Consider the following 14,703-nt stretch of genomic DNA (forward strand, 5'->3'; position numbering starts at 1 on the left):
AGGCAATAACGGCCTAGGAAGGAGGGGTATCCGATACACAATACATGGACAGATTTTATTACTATCTGACCTAAATTTTCTAACCTGCCTGATTGACTGAACGACTGATCGCCATGGTACGAAAATTATGGGGGCGATAATTCTGAGCCCACACACGGTCCGAAAATCGTTACATGTATTGCCAGCTTAAAGTTCCCTGCCATCCATGCAGACAATTGATCAGAGCAGGGGCAGTGGTACACTCCGAGGTTGGTAGGAGCATTTACTTGTGCAATTAGCGAATTGCATCAATGTGCATTGAAATGGGGCAGCACTAATTCATCAGGGCAGCTTAGGTATCTGTTGCCCGAAATGGAGCGGGGAGACCTGAAGCAATTCTGCAATAGCAAACAGTGTTAAAAGTGCAAAAAACAGGCATATTGCCCTACAAATCTGAACAGAAAACAGAGATGGGATCTAGAATTGGAGCATTTATCTATTAAAGCTCCCTAAATTGTGGCATCACATTTTAACAAGGGCAAATCTTCCTTCAAATGCAGGGATGGGCCAAGCTGACTGGGCGCCCTAGGCAACCCGGTCGGCCACTCCCCCCCCCAAACGGCGCATGTGCGCCAAAGCACAAGCAAGGGGGGGGGGATCCGAACGGTCATTGCCTCCACCGCTAATGACAAACGGCGGGGGCAATGACAGAGGAAGAGGACTAGGGGTAGGCAGGAGAGGCTGCCTGGCGCCCCCCAATCATTGCGCCCTAGGCAGCTGCCTCTTCTGCCTACCCCTAGTTCCGGCCCGGTTCAATTGTTCCTGATTTGATCCTCAGGCCCAAAGTTAACAGCATAATTCACTCCTGCTGATATATCTACGACTGCCACTTGGACAGGAGCTTGATGTCAATTTTACCAATACGACAGAAAGATAAACACATAAGAAGGACAGTGTTGTCGTACAGAAAACCCTAGATAAATCCCATTCTTCAGTTGAAAGAAATCAAGAGCACCGTCCATGTCTGAGAGATGTTTAGACCAAAGTTTACACATTGCTGTCACATATAACAGAATGATGTACAGTATAGATAAAGTAGATAAAGTATGTTAAGAAAGGGAAATATTTAGCTTGTCTTCTAGATAAAAATAATCTACGTAGGCGCATGTGTTTGTGGGTAAGATTTTCAAGACTTATTAACAGTGAACCCCACCTGTTTATCAACGTGCAATGAAAGGGTGGAGTATGAAAGTATTTTAGAGATTTTTGCAGATTGTGGAAGATTAAGGGAAGTCAGTGTGCAAAGCTGGCATATTCACTGTGCCCTCTGCACGGAAACAGAATTAGTCATTAGGATGTTGACTACAGTAGCTGCCAACACTGAACGAGCTACCCATCTCCCACTGGGTGGCAGTGAATACAGCATTCTTCTAGGCTCGACCGCTAATTGAGCTCTTAATGATCAATACATACAGTACATAGGCACCCAGATGTTGATCTGCACTCATCTCAGTCTGTATCTGTGCAAGAGACCTGACTATATGCAAAACCCCGGAGCTAAAGGTTTGGTTTCATGATTCATGACCGCAAGATGTCAGTTTCACTCTAGCTCCCACTTCCTTTTCCTGTTATGTCAGCAACCTTTGAAATGGTTTTAAGGTCTGAGTGAAAGGTAAGCTACAAGGTATTGTTCCTGAATAGGACAGTGTTTTGTATTGTGCAGAAGTACAGCTATTTAATAACTTGTAGAGGACTGACGGTTTAGTTGCACTTTATTGCAGGCACTCCCCTAAGGTTTTGACCAACTAAATGTGTGTGGGCGGCTATTTACCAATTCTGGATAAAAATATGTTCTTAGCATTTCAGTACATGGCCAGGAGATGTCATTGTGCTAATCTTAAAAAAGGGGTGAGATCACCATGTGCTGAGCTTTTAGTTTTCTGCATAAGAAGCAGGCAGGGGTGCTGGGAGTCCAGAGGCTGGACTAGGCCTCACTTTCTGGATTAAGCCAGGATAGCAGGATCCCATGAATGAGGAATAGATTTCAGACCCTGTTATAGTACACACCAGGGGTGTAAGGCAGGCAGGGTTAGCAAGCCAGTTCAGCGCTCCAACATAGGAGAATTAGTGGGGTTATTATCCCCCAGGCAATACTGGCCTAGAATAGGAACCACAGTGGAAAGTGACCTAGGATGTATCTCTACACCAAAATGGCATTCACTGTGGGTGGCATTCATATGTTATGGAAGTAAATATGTTATTTCTATGATTGTTGTCGCCTTCTGATAATATTCCAATGAGTAGCTGCAATTATGCTTTAAAGCATACTGTAGCTTGGCATCACTATCCATGTTCTGTACTGAATACAGTTCCTGTTAGTGTTTCAAAAACCACTGAAACCCAACTGATTTGTATACCCCGAGAGTTCTGGTTCCACTACACCTTCCCTCCACCAATATGCGAGGGTACATGAGGGCCCTGTCTGGGATTAAGAGTCACATATAAAGTGACAGGGAGTTGCTACAGCACACAGCATTTCCAACTAACTTACAAACCTGTGTGCAAAATATAAGGTATTTGAAATACTTATGTGAAGAATGTGAAGGAAAACAATGCCTACAAAGCAGTTTCATTTCCCCCAAATGTAATGGGGGGGGGGGGGGGGGGGTAACTGAGGCCATGCAGGGAGTTGGGTCCTGGTGCAACAATTGTGCATGTAAATAAATGTTTATAAATGCATGCAAGTTGCAGCTAACATTCTCAGATTGGCATTGCAGCACTTCTGGCAAGTGGCATTAAAACACCATAAGTGTGTGTGTTTCTTGTGGCGCACATAAGCCACACCTATTAAAGCTGCGCACTGTGTGAAACCTGGAATTGCCGCCATATTTAGGGTGGTATTAGCTCAAGGGTTCCACAGCATCAGAAGGTGCACTTTTTATTTTCTGTTATTTATATAACGCAGACACATTTACACATTTCCTTACAGAAATTATACTTAATTCACGTCATTTCCTGCCTCAGAGGAGCTTACAATCTATGGCCCCTATTGCATTTATACAGAGTGAGGCCAGTATTGTCAGAAGCCAATTAACCTGCCTGTATGGTTTTGGAGTGTGGGAGGAAACCAGACAGCACCATCACTTCCATATCCTGTAGGCATTCAAGGGCCTGGGCCTAGGGTGGCAGCTTAAAGGAGAAGGAAAGGTAAAAACTAAGTAAGCTTTATCAGAAAGGTCTATGTAAATACAGCCATAAGCACTCACAGAAACGCTGCACTGACTTCTCTGAAAAAAGATTTCTTGTGTCTGTAATTCATGTGCCAGAGACACGCAGCTCTCTGTCTCCCCTCTCATGCTCCCCCCTCCCTCAAGAATGCTATGAACTCACTCCCCCCCCTTAGGAATGTGGATCTGAGCCAATCAGCAGGAAGTCTAACTAACTGAGCATGTTCACTTGGTCCCGGTGTCTGTGCAGGAGTGAGGCATTATGGGAATCTTCTTTACACAGCTCACTGTTTTTTTCCTATGAGGCTTCTGATCTTCTGAACAGGAGAAATATGGGAAGACTTAAGGGCACTATTGAGAGAACTGAAGGTATGCCTGCAGCTTCAGATTAACTCTTTACTAGCCTTTCCTTCTCCTGTAAAGGGGATGGCCCTTGGGTGTCTATATGGAAAAAAAATCCCCTTTAAAAAAAAGAAATTAAGAAACTGCTTCCTGATTTAGTAGACAAGTATCCGTAGATATAAAAACTTTGAATTTGTAATGTATAACCGATACCTCTTAGTCCAGTAATCATCTACATGTCTGCTAGTCACACAACTCACACTACTCACACTACTCACACTAGTACATGCAGATAACTTATCCCATCTATAAAGCAATCACAATAAGGGTAATATTGCTATACAAAGGCTCCAAACAAACCCACTGGTTTTTTTTTTCATTCCATAAAGTTATAAGTTTTCAGCTTCCTCTTAAAGCCTGTGTTCTTCTTTGGGTAACAGTACTTTGTTTATTATCCATAGTTGAAACTGAAAATATTTATATATATCCCCGTATAATCTCACTTCTCTTTCCTCTGTTGACTTCTATACTAAACCACAGTGGTTTAGAGCTCTTTGTTTCTCGACTGTATTATTAATAGATAAAAGCATTCCATCAGCCAATCAGATTTTACCTATAGACTTCATAAGTTTAAATTTAAACTGCTGCCATTCTTTAAACATTAATACTAAGGTCTCCAAACTTTGCAGAGCTAGTCACCAGGTAACTGCGGTTGACAGTTAGAAAAAGTGGGCGGAGCCACCAACAGCCAATCAGATTTTAACTATTGATTTTCAATGGAGAAATTCAACCTGCTGCCATTCTTACAGTATTAACACCAGGGTCACTAGGGGGCTGCATTTTTAGGTTTGAAAAAGTGGGTGGAGCCACCAACAGCCAATCAGACTTATTTAATTTTTTTTGTTTGTTTAAAATGCTGCCTTTCTCACACTATTTATGTCAGGGTTCCCAAACTTTGCACAGTCAGTCACTGGATGACTACATATTCAGGGTTAGAACAAGTGGGCGGAGCCACCTACAGTCAATCCATTTCCACCCATTAAATTTCATTGCTTTATATTTAAACTGATGCCATTATTTAAGTATTAATTTTAGGGTCACTGGGTATTTGCCGCTCAAAGTTAGAAAAAGTGGGTGAAGCCACCAATGGCCAATCACATTTCACCTACTTACTTTCAATGGTGAAGTGTACAATGCTGTCAGTCCCACAATTTTTATGCCTCAGTCCCCAAACTTTGCAAAGTTGGTCACTGGGGGACTGCAGTTCGAAAATAGGAAAAGTGTGTTGGGCCACTAACAGCCAATCAGATTTTATCCATTGATTTCAACTCAAGGTTAGAAAAAGTGGGCACACCCACCAACCATGAATCACAATTCACCTATTGACTTTTATGGTTTAAATTTTAATTGCTGCCGTTCTGTAACTATTAAACCTAGGGTCCCTAAAGTTTGCAGTTAGTCACTGGGTAACTGCAGTTCAAGGTTAGAAAAATTGGGCGGAGCCACCAACCCCCAATCAGATGTCACTTGTTGACTTTCAGTCACCCTACACTACTAGTGCTAACTGCATTTTGCAGAAGAACAAAGTGAAATTACTGCTTTCAATTAGAAGAATGACCCTTTACATTTCTTAAAATCCTTGTGCGCTAGCCGGGACTCGGACCCGGGTCGCAAGAATGGGAATCTTGCATGATACCCCTACACTACTAGCGCTAACTGCATTTTAACGGACAACAAAGTGAAATTACTGCTTTCAATTAGAAGAATGACCCTTTACATTTCTTAAAATCTTTATGCGCTAGCCGGGACTCGGACCCGGGTCGCAAGAATGGGAATCTTGCATGATACCCCTACACTACTAGGGCTAAGTGCATTTTAACAGACAACAAAGTGAAATTACTGCTTTCAATTAGAACAGTGCTGTCCAACTGGCGGCCCACAGTGTTCACACCTCAGGCTCAGACTGTAATCACTTCCATTGTTCACTTCTTCACACCTCAGACATAGGTACTGTAGGCAGAGTATGGCACATACAGCCAGCATAGGGCAGGTAGAGTATGGCACACACAGGCAGCAGAGATCAGGGAGGGTATGGCACACACAGGAAGGGTAGGGCAGGCAGAGTATGGCACACACAGTCAGGGTAGGGCAGGCAGAGTATCCAGGATATCATTAAAAAACAGCAGCACTCCGGAAATGTTGTAGAAAAAAGTGACTTTACTAAAGTGCACACAGCACACAGGCAGAGTATGGCACACAGAGGCAGCATAGTGAAGGCAGAGTATGGCACACACAGGCAGGGTAGGACAGGCAGAGTATGGCACACACAGACAGCATAGGACAGGCAGAGTGCTGCCTGTGTGTGCCATACTCTGCTTGCCCTATGCTGCTTGTGGGAGGTGAACCTGGCAGGGGTTTGTTGTGGGAGTTTGTTAGCAGTTGGAAATAGCCATTAAATGGTCCCAAATGTGTGTAATTATGTACTGGCTCTGCTATCCACAGGGGAGGAGGAGGCATATGGATTTAAGGGTATATCTTAATATGACATAATTCTTTCACATATGAATGATGGTTGATATCCCCACAGTAAGCACCAAGCATTTGGGATTTTGCTGTGCTACAACCATTGTGATAAAATAGGTGTGGTTTGAAGTGGGTGTGGTTTCAAAAAGGGGAGTGGTCAAAACTGGCTTCTATTAGCGGCCCTCCACCATGTATGCTAGAGAATTTCCGGCCCTCGGCACCGTAGAAGTTGGACAGCACTGAATTAGAAGAATGACCCTTTACATTTCTTAGAATCCTTGTGCGCTAGCCGGGACTCGGACCCGGGTCGCAAGAATGGGAATCTTGCATGATACCCCTACACTACTAGCTCTAAGTGCATTTTGACGGACAACAAAGTGAAATTACTGCTTTCAATTAGAAGTATGACCCTTTACATTTCTTAAAACCCTTGTGCGCTAGCCGGGACTCGAACCCGGGTCGCAAGAATGGGAATCTTGCATGATACCCCTACACTACTAGCGCTAACTGCATTTTGCCCAACAACAAAGTGAAATTACTGCTTTCAATTAGAAGAATGACCCTTTACATTTCTTAAAATCTTTATGCGCTAGCCGGGACTCGGACCCGGGTCGCAAGAATGGGAATCTTGCATGATACCCCTACACTACTAGCGCTAACTTCGTTTTAATGGACAATAAAGTGAAATTACTGCTTTCAATTAGAAGAATGACCCTTTACATTTCTTAAAATCTTTATGCGCTAGCCGGGACTCGAACCCGGGTCGCAAGTAAGGGAATCTTGCATGATACCCCTACACTACTAGCGCTAACTGCATTTTAACGGACAACAAAGTGAAATTACTGCTTTCAATTAGAACAATGAGCCTTAACATTTCTTAAAATCTTCATGCGCTAGCCGGGACTCGAACCCGGGTCGCAAGAATGGGAATCTAGCATGATACCCCCACACTACTAGCACTAACTTCATTTTAATGGACAATAAAGTGAAATTACTGCTTTCAATTAGAACAATGAGCCTTTACATTTCTTAAAATCCTTGTGCACTAGTCGGGACTCGGACCCGGGTCGCAAGAATGGGAATCTTGCATGATACCCCTACACTACTAGCGCTAACTGCATTTTGCCCAACAACAAAGTGAAATTACTGCTTTCAATTAGAAGAATGACCCTTTACATTTCTTAAAATCCTTGCGCGCTAGCCGGGACTCGGACCCGGGTCGAAAGAATGGGAATCTTGCATGATACCCCTACACTACTAGCGCTAACTGCATTTTAACGGACAACAAAGTGAAATTATTGCTTTCAATTAGAAGAATGACCCTTTACATTTCTTAAAATCCTTGTGCGCTAGTCGGGACTCGGACCCGGGTCGCAAGAATGGGAATCTTACATGATACCCCTACACTACTAGCGCTAACTGCATTTTAACGGACAACAAAGTGAAATTATTGTTTTCAATTAGAAGAATGACCTTTTACATTTCTTAAAATCTTTATGCGCTAGCTGGGACTCGAACCCGGGTCGCAAGAATGATACCCCTACACTACTAGCGCTAACTGCATTTGAACTGAGAACAAAGTGAAATTACTGCTTTCAATTAGAAGAATGACCCTTTACATTTCTTAAAATCTTTATGCGCTAGCCGGGACTGGAACCAAGGTCGCAAGAATGGAAGCTTGCATGATACCCCTACACTACTAACGCTAACTGCGTCTGAAATGAGAACAAAGTGAAATTACTGCTTTCAATTAGAAGAATGACCCTTTACATTTCTTAAAATCCTTTTGCGCTAGTCGGGACTCGGACCCGGGTCGCAAGAATGGGAATCTTGCATGATACCCCTACACTACTAGCGCTAACTGCGTTTTAGTGGACAACAAAGTGAAATTACTGCTTTCAATTAGAAGAATGACCCTTTACATTTCTTAAAATCCTTGTGCGCTAGCCGGGACTTGGACCCGGGTCGCAAGAATGGGAATCTTGCATGATACCCCTACACTACTAGCGCTAATTGCATTTTGCCCAACAACAAAGTGAAATGACTGTTTTCAATTAGAAGAACGACCCTTTACATTTCTTAAAATCTTTATGCGCTAGCCGGGACTCGAACCCGGGTCGCAAGAATGGGAATCTTGCATGATACCCCTACACTACTAGCGCTAACTGCATTTTAATGGACAACAAAGTGAAATTACTGCTTTCAATTAGAAGAATGACCCCTTACATTTGTTAAAATCCTTGTGCGCTAGCCGGGACTCGGACCCGGGTCGCAAGAATGGGAATCTTGCATGATACCCCTACACTACTAGCGCTAACTGCGTTTTACCCAACAACAAAGTGAAATTACTGCTTTCAATTAGAAGAACGACCCTTTACATTTCTTAAAATCTTTATGCGCTAGCCGGGACTCGAACCCGGGTCGCAAGAATGGGAATCTTGCATGATACCCCTACACTACTAGCGCTAACTGCATTCTAATGGACAACAAAGTGAAATTACTGCTTTCAATTAGAAGAATGACCCTTTACATTTGTTAAAATCTTTATGCGCTAGCCGGGACTCGGACCCGGGTCGCAAGAATGGGAATCTTGCATGATACCACTACACTACTAGCGCTAACTGCATTTTAATGGACAACAAAGTGAAATTACTGCTTTCAATTAGAAGAATGACCCTTTACATTTCTTAAAATCCTTGTGCGCTAGCCGGGACTTGGACCCGGGTCGCAAGAATGGGAATCTTGCATGATACCCCTACACTACTAGTGCTAACTGCATTTTGCCCAACAACAAAGTGAAATGACTGTTTTCAATTAGAAGAACGACCCTTTACATTTCTTAAAATCTTTATGCGCTAGCCGGGACTCGAACCCGGGTCGCAAGAATGGGAATCTTGCATGATACCCCTACACTACTAGCGCTAACTGCGTTTTAATGGACAACAAAGTGAAATTACTGCTTTCAATTAGAAGAATGACCCCTTACATTTGTTAAAATCCTTGTGCGCTAGCCGGGACTCGGACCCAGGTCGCAAGAATGGTAATCTTGCATGATACCCCTACACTACTAGCGCTAACTGCATTTTAATGGACAACAAAGTGAAATTACTGCTTTCAATTAGAAGAATGACCCCTTACATTTGTTAAAATCCTTGTGCGCTAGCCGGGACTCGGACCCGGGTCGCAAGAATGGGAATCTTGCATGATACCCCTACACTACTAGCGCTAACTGCGTTTTGCCCAACAACAAAGTGAAATTACTGCTTTCAATTAGAAGAACGACCCTTTACATTTCTTAAAATCTTTATGCGCTAGCCGGGACTCGAACCCGGGTCGCAAGAATGGGAATCTTGCATGATACCCCTACACTACTAGCGCTAACTGCATTCTAATGGACAACAAAGTGAAATTACTGCTTTCAATTAGAAGAATGACCCTTTACATTTGTTAAAATCTTTATGCGCTAGCCGGGACTCGGACCCGGGTCGCAAGAATGGGAATCTTGCATGATACCCCTACACTACTAGCGCTAACTGCATTTTTCCCAACACTAAAGTGAAATTACTGCTTTCAATTAGAAGAATGACCCTTTACGTTTCTTAAAATCCATGTGCGCTAGCCGGGACTCGGACCCGGGTCGAAAGAATGGGAATCTTGCATGATACCCCTACACTACTAGCGCTAACTGCATTTTAACAAACAACAAAGTGAAATTACTGCTTTCAATTAGAAGAATGACCCTTTACATTTGTTAAAATCCTTGTGCACTAGCCGGGACTCGGACCCGGGTCACAAGAATGGGAATTTTGCATGATACCCGTACAATACTAGCGCTAACTGCATTTTGCCCAACAACAAAGTGAAATTACTGCTTTCAATTAGAAGAATGACCCTTTACGTTTCTTAAAATCCATGTGCGCTAGCCGGGACTCGGACCCGGGTCGAAAGAATGGGAATCTTGCATGATGTCCCCTACACTACTAGCGCTAACTGCATTTTAACAGACAACAAAGTGAAATTACTGTTTTCAATTAGAAGAATGACCATTTACATTTCTTAAAATCCTTATGCGCTAGCCGGGACTCGAACCCGGGTTGCAGAAATGGGCATCTTGCATGATACCCCTACACTACTAGCGCTAACTGCATTTTGCCCAACAACAAAGTGAAATTACTGCTTTCAATTAGAAGAACGACACTTTACATTTCTTAAAATCTTTATGCGCTAGCCGGGACGCGAACCCGGGTCGCAAGAATGGGAATCTTGCATGATACCCCTACACTACTAGCGCTAACTGCATTTTAATGGACAACAAAGTGAAATTACTGCTTTCAATTAGAAGAATGACCCCTTACATTTGTTAAAATCCTTGTGCGCTAGCCGGGACTCGGACCAGGGTCGCAAGAATGGGAATCTTGCATGATACCCCTACACTACTAGCGCTAACTGCATTTTGCCCAACAACAAAGTGAAATTACTGCTTTCAATTAGAAGAACGACACTTTACATTTCTTAAAATCTTTATGCGCTAGCCGGGACGCGAACCCGGGTCGCAAGAATGGGAATCTTGCACGATACCCCTACACTACTAGCGCTAACTGCATTTTAATGGACAACAAAGTGAAATGACTGCTTTCAATTAGAAGAATGACCCCTTACATTTGTTAAAATCCTTGTGCGCTAGCCGGGACTCGGACCCGGGTCGCAAGAATGGGAATCTTGCATGATACCCCTACACTACTAGCGCTAACTGCGTTTTGCCCAACAACAAAGTGAAATTACTGCTTTCAATTAGAAGAACGACCCTTTACATTTCTTAAAATCTTTATGCGCTAGCCGGGACTCGGACCCGGGTCGCAAGAATGGGAATCTTGCATGATACCCCTACACTACTAGCGCTAATTGCATTTTGCCCAACAACAAAGTGAAATGACTGCTTTCAATTAGAAGAACGACCCCTTACATTTGTTAAAATCCTTGTGCGCTAGCCGGGACTCGGACCCGGGTCACAAGAATGGGAATTTTGCATGATACCCCTACACTACTAGCGATAACTGCATTTTGCCCAACAACAAAGTGAAATTACTGCTTTCAATTAGAAGAATGACCCTTTACATATTTTAAAATCCTTGTGCACTAGCCGGGACTTGGACCCGGGTCGCAAGAATGGGAATCTTGCATGATACCCCTACACTACTAGCGCTAACTGCATTTTAGTGGACAACAAAGTGAAATTACTGCTTTCAATTAGAAGAATGACCCTATATATTTCTTAAAATCTTTGTGCGCTAGCCGGGACTCGGACCCGGGTCGCAAGAATGGGAATCTTGCATGATACCCCTACACTACTAGCGCTAATTGCATTTTGCCCAACAACAAAGTGAAATGACTGCTTTCAATTAGAAGAACGACCCTTTACATATTTTAAAATCCTTGTGCACTAGCCGGGACTCGGAACCCGGGTCGCAAGAATGGGAATTTTGCATGATACCCCTACACTACTAGCGCTAACTGCATTTTAACGGACAACAAAGTGAAATTACTGCTTTCAATTAGAAGAATGACCCTTTACATTTCTTAAAATCCTTGTGCGCTAGCCGGGACTCGGACCCGGGTGGCAAGAATGGGAATCTTGCATGATACCCCTACACTACTAGCGCTAACTGCATTTTAATGGACAACAAAGTGAAATTACTGCTTTCAATTAGAAGAATGACCCTTTACATTTCTTAAAATCCTTGTGCGCTAGCCGGGACTCGGACCCGGGTCGCAAGAATGGGAATCTTGCATGATACTCCTACACTACTAACTCTAACAGCATCTTAACAGACAACAAAGTGAAATTACTGCTTTCAATTAGAAGAATGACCCTTTACATTTCTTAAAATCCTTGTGCACTAGCCGGGACTCGGACCCGGGTCACAAGAATGGGAATTTTGCATTATACCCCTACACTACTAGCGCTAACTGCATTTTGCCCAACAACAAAGTGAAATTACTGCTTTCAATTAGAAGAATGACCCTTTACATATTTTAAAATCCTTGTGCACTAGCCGGGACTTGGACCCGGGTCGCAAGAATGGGAATCTTGAATGATACCCCTACACTACTAGCGCTAACTGCATTTTAATGGACAACAAAGTGAAATTACTGCTTTCAATTAGAAGAATGACCCCTTACATTTGTTAAAATCCTTGTGCGCTAGCCGGGACTCGGACCCGGGTCGCAAGAATGGGAATTTTGCATGATACCCCTACATTACTAGCGCTAACTGTATTTTAACGGACAACAAAGTGAAATTACTGCTTTCAATTAGAAGAACGACCCTTTACATTTCTTAAAATCTTTATGCGCTAGCCGGGACTCGAACCCGGGTCACAAGAATGGGAATCTTGCATGATACCCCTACACTACTAGCGCTAACTGCATTTTAATGGACAACAAAGTGAAATTACTGATTTCAATTAGAAGAATGACCCCTTACATTTGTTAAAATCCTTGTGCGCTAGCCGGGACTCGGAACCCGGGTCGCAAGAATGGGAATCTTGAATGATACCCCTACACTACTAGCGCTAACTGCATTTTAAAGGACAACAAAGTGAAATTACTGCTTTCAATTAGAAGAATGACCCCTTACATTTGTTAAAATCCTTGTGCGCTAGCCGGGACTCGGACCCGGGTCGCAAGAATGGGAATCTTGCATGATACCCCTACACTACTAGCGCTAACTGCATTTTGCCGAACAACAAAGTGAAATGACTGCTTTCAATTAGAAGAACGACCCTTTACATTTGTTAAAATCCTTGTGCGCTAGCCGGGACTCGGACCCGGGTCGCAAGAATGGGAATCTTGCATGATACCCCTACACTACTAGCGCTAACTGCATTTTGCCCAACAACAAAGTGAAATTACTGCTTTCAATTAGAAGAATGACCCTATATATTTCTTAAAATCTTTATGCGCTAGCCGGGACTCGGACCCGGGTCGCAAGAATGGGAATCTTGCATGATACCCCTACACTACTAGCGCTAACTGCATTTTAATGGACAACAAAGTGAAATTACTGCTTTTAATTAGAAGAATGACCCCTTACATTTGTTAAAATCCTTGTGCGCTAGCCGGGACTCGGACCCGGGTCGCAAGAATGGGAATCTTGCATGATACCCCTACACTACTAGCGCTAACTGCGTTTTGCCCAACAACAAAGTGAAATTTCTGCTTTCAATTAGAAGAACGACCCTTTACATTTCTTAAAATCTTTATGCGCTCGCCGGGACTCGAACCCGGGTCGCAAGAATGGGAATCTTGCATGATACCCCTACACTACTAGCGCTAACTGCATTTTAGTGGACAACAAAGTGAAATTACTGCTTTCAATTAGAAGAATGACCCTATATATTTCTTAAAATCTTTGTGCGCTAGCCGGGACTCGGACCCGGGTCGCAAGAATGGGAATCTTGCATGATACCCCTACACTACTAGCGCTAACTGCGTTTTGCCCAACAACAAAGTGAAATTTCTGCTTTCAATTAAAAGAACGACCCTTTACATTTCTTAAAATCTTTATGCGCTCGCCGGGACTCGAACCCGGGTCGCAAGAATGGGAATCTTGCATGATACCCCTACACTACTAGCGCTAACTGCATTTTAGTGGACAACAAAGTGAAATTACTGCTTTCAATTAGAAGAATGACCCTATATATTTCTTAAAATCTTTGTGCGCTAGCCGGGACTCGGACCCGGGTCGCAAGAATGGGAATCTTGCATGATACCCCTACACTACTAGCGCTAATTGCATTTTGCCCAACAACAAAGTGAAATGACTGCTTTCAATTAGAAGAATGACCCTTTACATTTCTTAAAATCCTTGTGCACTAGCCGGGACTCGGACCCGGGTCACAAGAATGGGAATTTTGCATGATACCCCTACACTACTAGCGCTAACTGCGTTTTGCCCAACAACAAAGTGAAATTACTGCTTTCAATTAGAAGAATGACCCTTTACATATTTTAAAATCCTTGTGCACTAGCCGGGACTCGGACCCGGGTCGCAAGAATGGGAATCTTGCATGATACCCCTACACTACTAGCGCTAACTGCATTTTAATGGACAACAAAGTGAAATTACTGCTTTCAATTAGAAGAATGACCCTTTACATTTCTTAAAAACCTTGTGCGCTAGCCGGGACTTGGACCCGGGTCGCAAGAATGGGAATCTTGAATGATACCCCTACACTACTAGCGCTAACTGCATTTTAATGGACAACAAAGTGAAATTACTGCTTTCAATTAGAAGAATGACCCCTTACATTTGTTAAAATCCTTGTGCGCTAGCCGGGACTCGGACCCGGGTTGCAAGAATGGGAATCTTGCATGATACCCCTACACTACTAGCGCTAACTGCGTTTTAATGGACAACAAAGTGAAATTACTGCTTTCAATTAGAAGAATGACCCCTTACATTTGTTAAAATCCTTGTGCGCTAGCCGGGACTCGGACCCGGGTTGCAAGAATGGGAATCTTGCATGATACCCCTACACTACTAGCGCTAACTGCATTTTGCCCAACAACAAAGTGAAATTACTGCTTTCAATTAGAAGAACGACCCTTTACATTTGTTAAAATCCTTGTG

General features: G+C 43.2%; 9 non-coding genes across 9 annotated transcripts; all 9 read right to left on the reverse strand.

The window, feature by feature from the left end:
• Positions 1–6,504: 6,504 nt before the first annotated feature.
• Positions 6,505–6,575, reverse strand: trnag-ccc. Its single transcript has one exon. It is a non-coding gene; the product is annotated as a tRNA-Gly (tRNA).
• A 1,587-nt stretch (positions 6,576–8,162) lies between these two features.
• trnag-ccc lies at positions 8,163–8,233 on the reverse strand. The gene has a single exon. It is a non-coding gene; the product is annotated as a tRNA-Gly (tRNA).
• Positions 8,234–8,466: 233 nt separating this feature from the next.
• On the reverse strand, positions 8,467–8,537 carry trnag-ccc. Its single transcript has one exon. It is a non-coding gene; the product is annotated as a tRNA-Gly (tRNA).
• Positions 8,538–8,922: 385 nt separating this feature from the next.
• Positions 8,923–8,993, reverse strand: trnag-ccc. The gene has a single exon. It is a non-coding gene; the product is annotated as a tRNA-Gly (tRNA).
• Positions 8,994–9,074: 81 nt separating this feature from the next.
• trnag-acc lies at positions 9,075–9,145 on the reverse strand. Its single transcript has one exon. It is a non-coding gene; the product is annotated as a tRNA-Gly (tRNA).
• A 233-nt stretch (positions 9,146–9,378) lies between these two features.
• trnag-ccc lies at positions 9,379–9,449 on the reverse strand. Its single transcript has one exon. It is a non-coding gene; the product is annotated as a tRNA-Gly (tRNA).
• A 2,971-nt stretch (positions 9,450–12,420) lies between these two features.
• On the reverse strand, positions 12,421–12,491 carry trnag-ccc. The gene has a single exon. It is a non-coding gene; the product is annotated as a tRNA-Gly (tRNA).
• An 842-nt stretch (positions 12,492–13,333) lies between these two features.
• trnag-ccc lies at positions 13,334–13,404 on the reverse strand. Its single transcript has one exon. It is a non-coding gene; the product is annotated as a tRNA-Gly (tRNA).
• Positions 13,405–13,637: 233 nt separating this feature from the next.
• On the reverse strand, positions 13,638–13,708 carry trnag-ccc. Its single transcript has one exon. It is a non-coding gene; the product is annotated as a tRNA-Gly (tRNA).
• Between the last annotated feature and the right edge of the window lie 995 nt (positions 13,709–14,703).

This window comes from Xenopus tropicalis, chromosome 5 (genome assembly GCF_000004195.4).
Source record: "Xenopus tropicalis strain Nigerian chromosome 5, UCB_Xtro_10.0, whole genome shotgun sequence".
Classification (NCBI taxonomy): Eukaryota; Metazoa; Chordata; class Amphibia; order Anura; family Pipidae; genus Xenopus; species Xenopus tropicalis.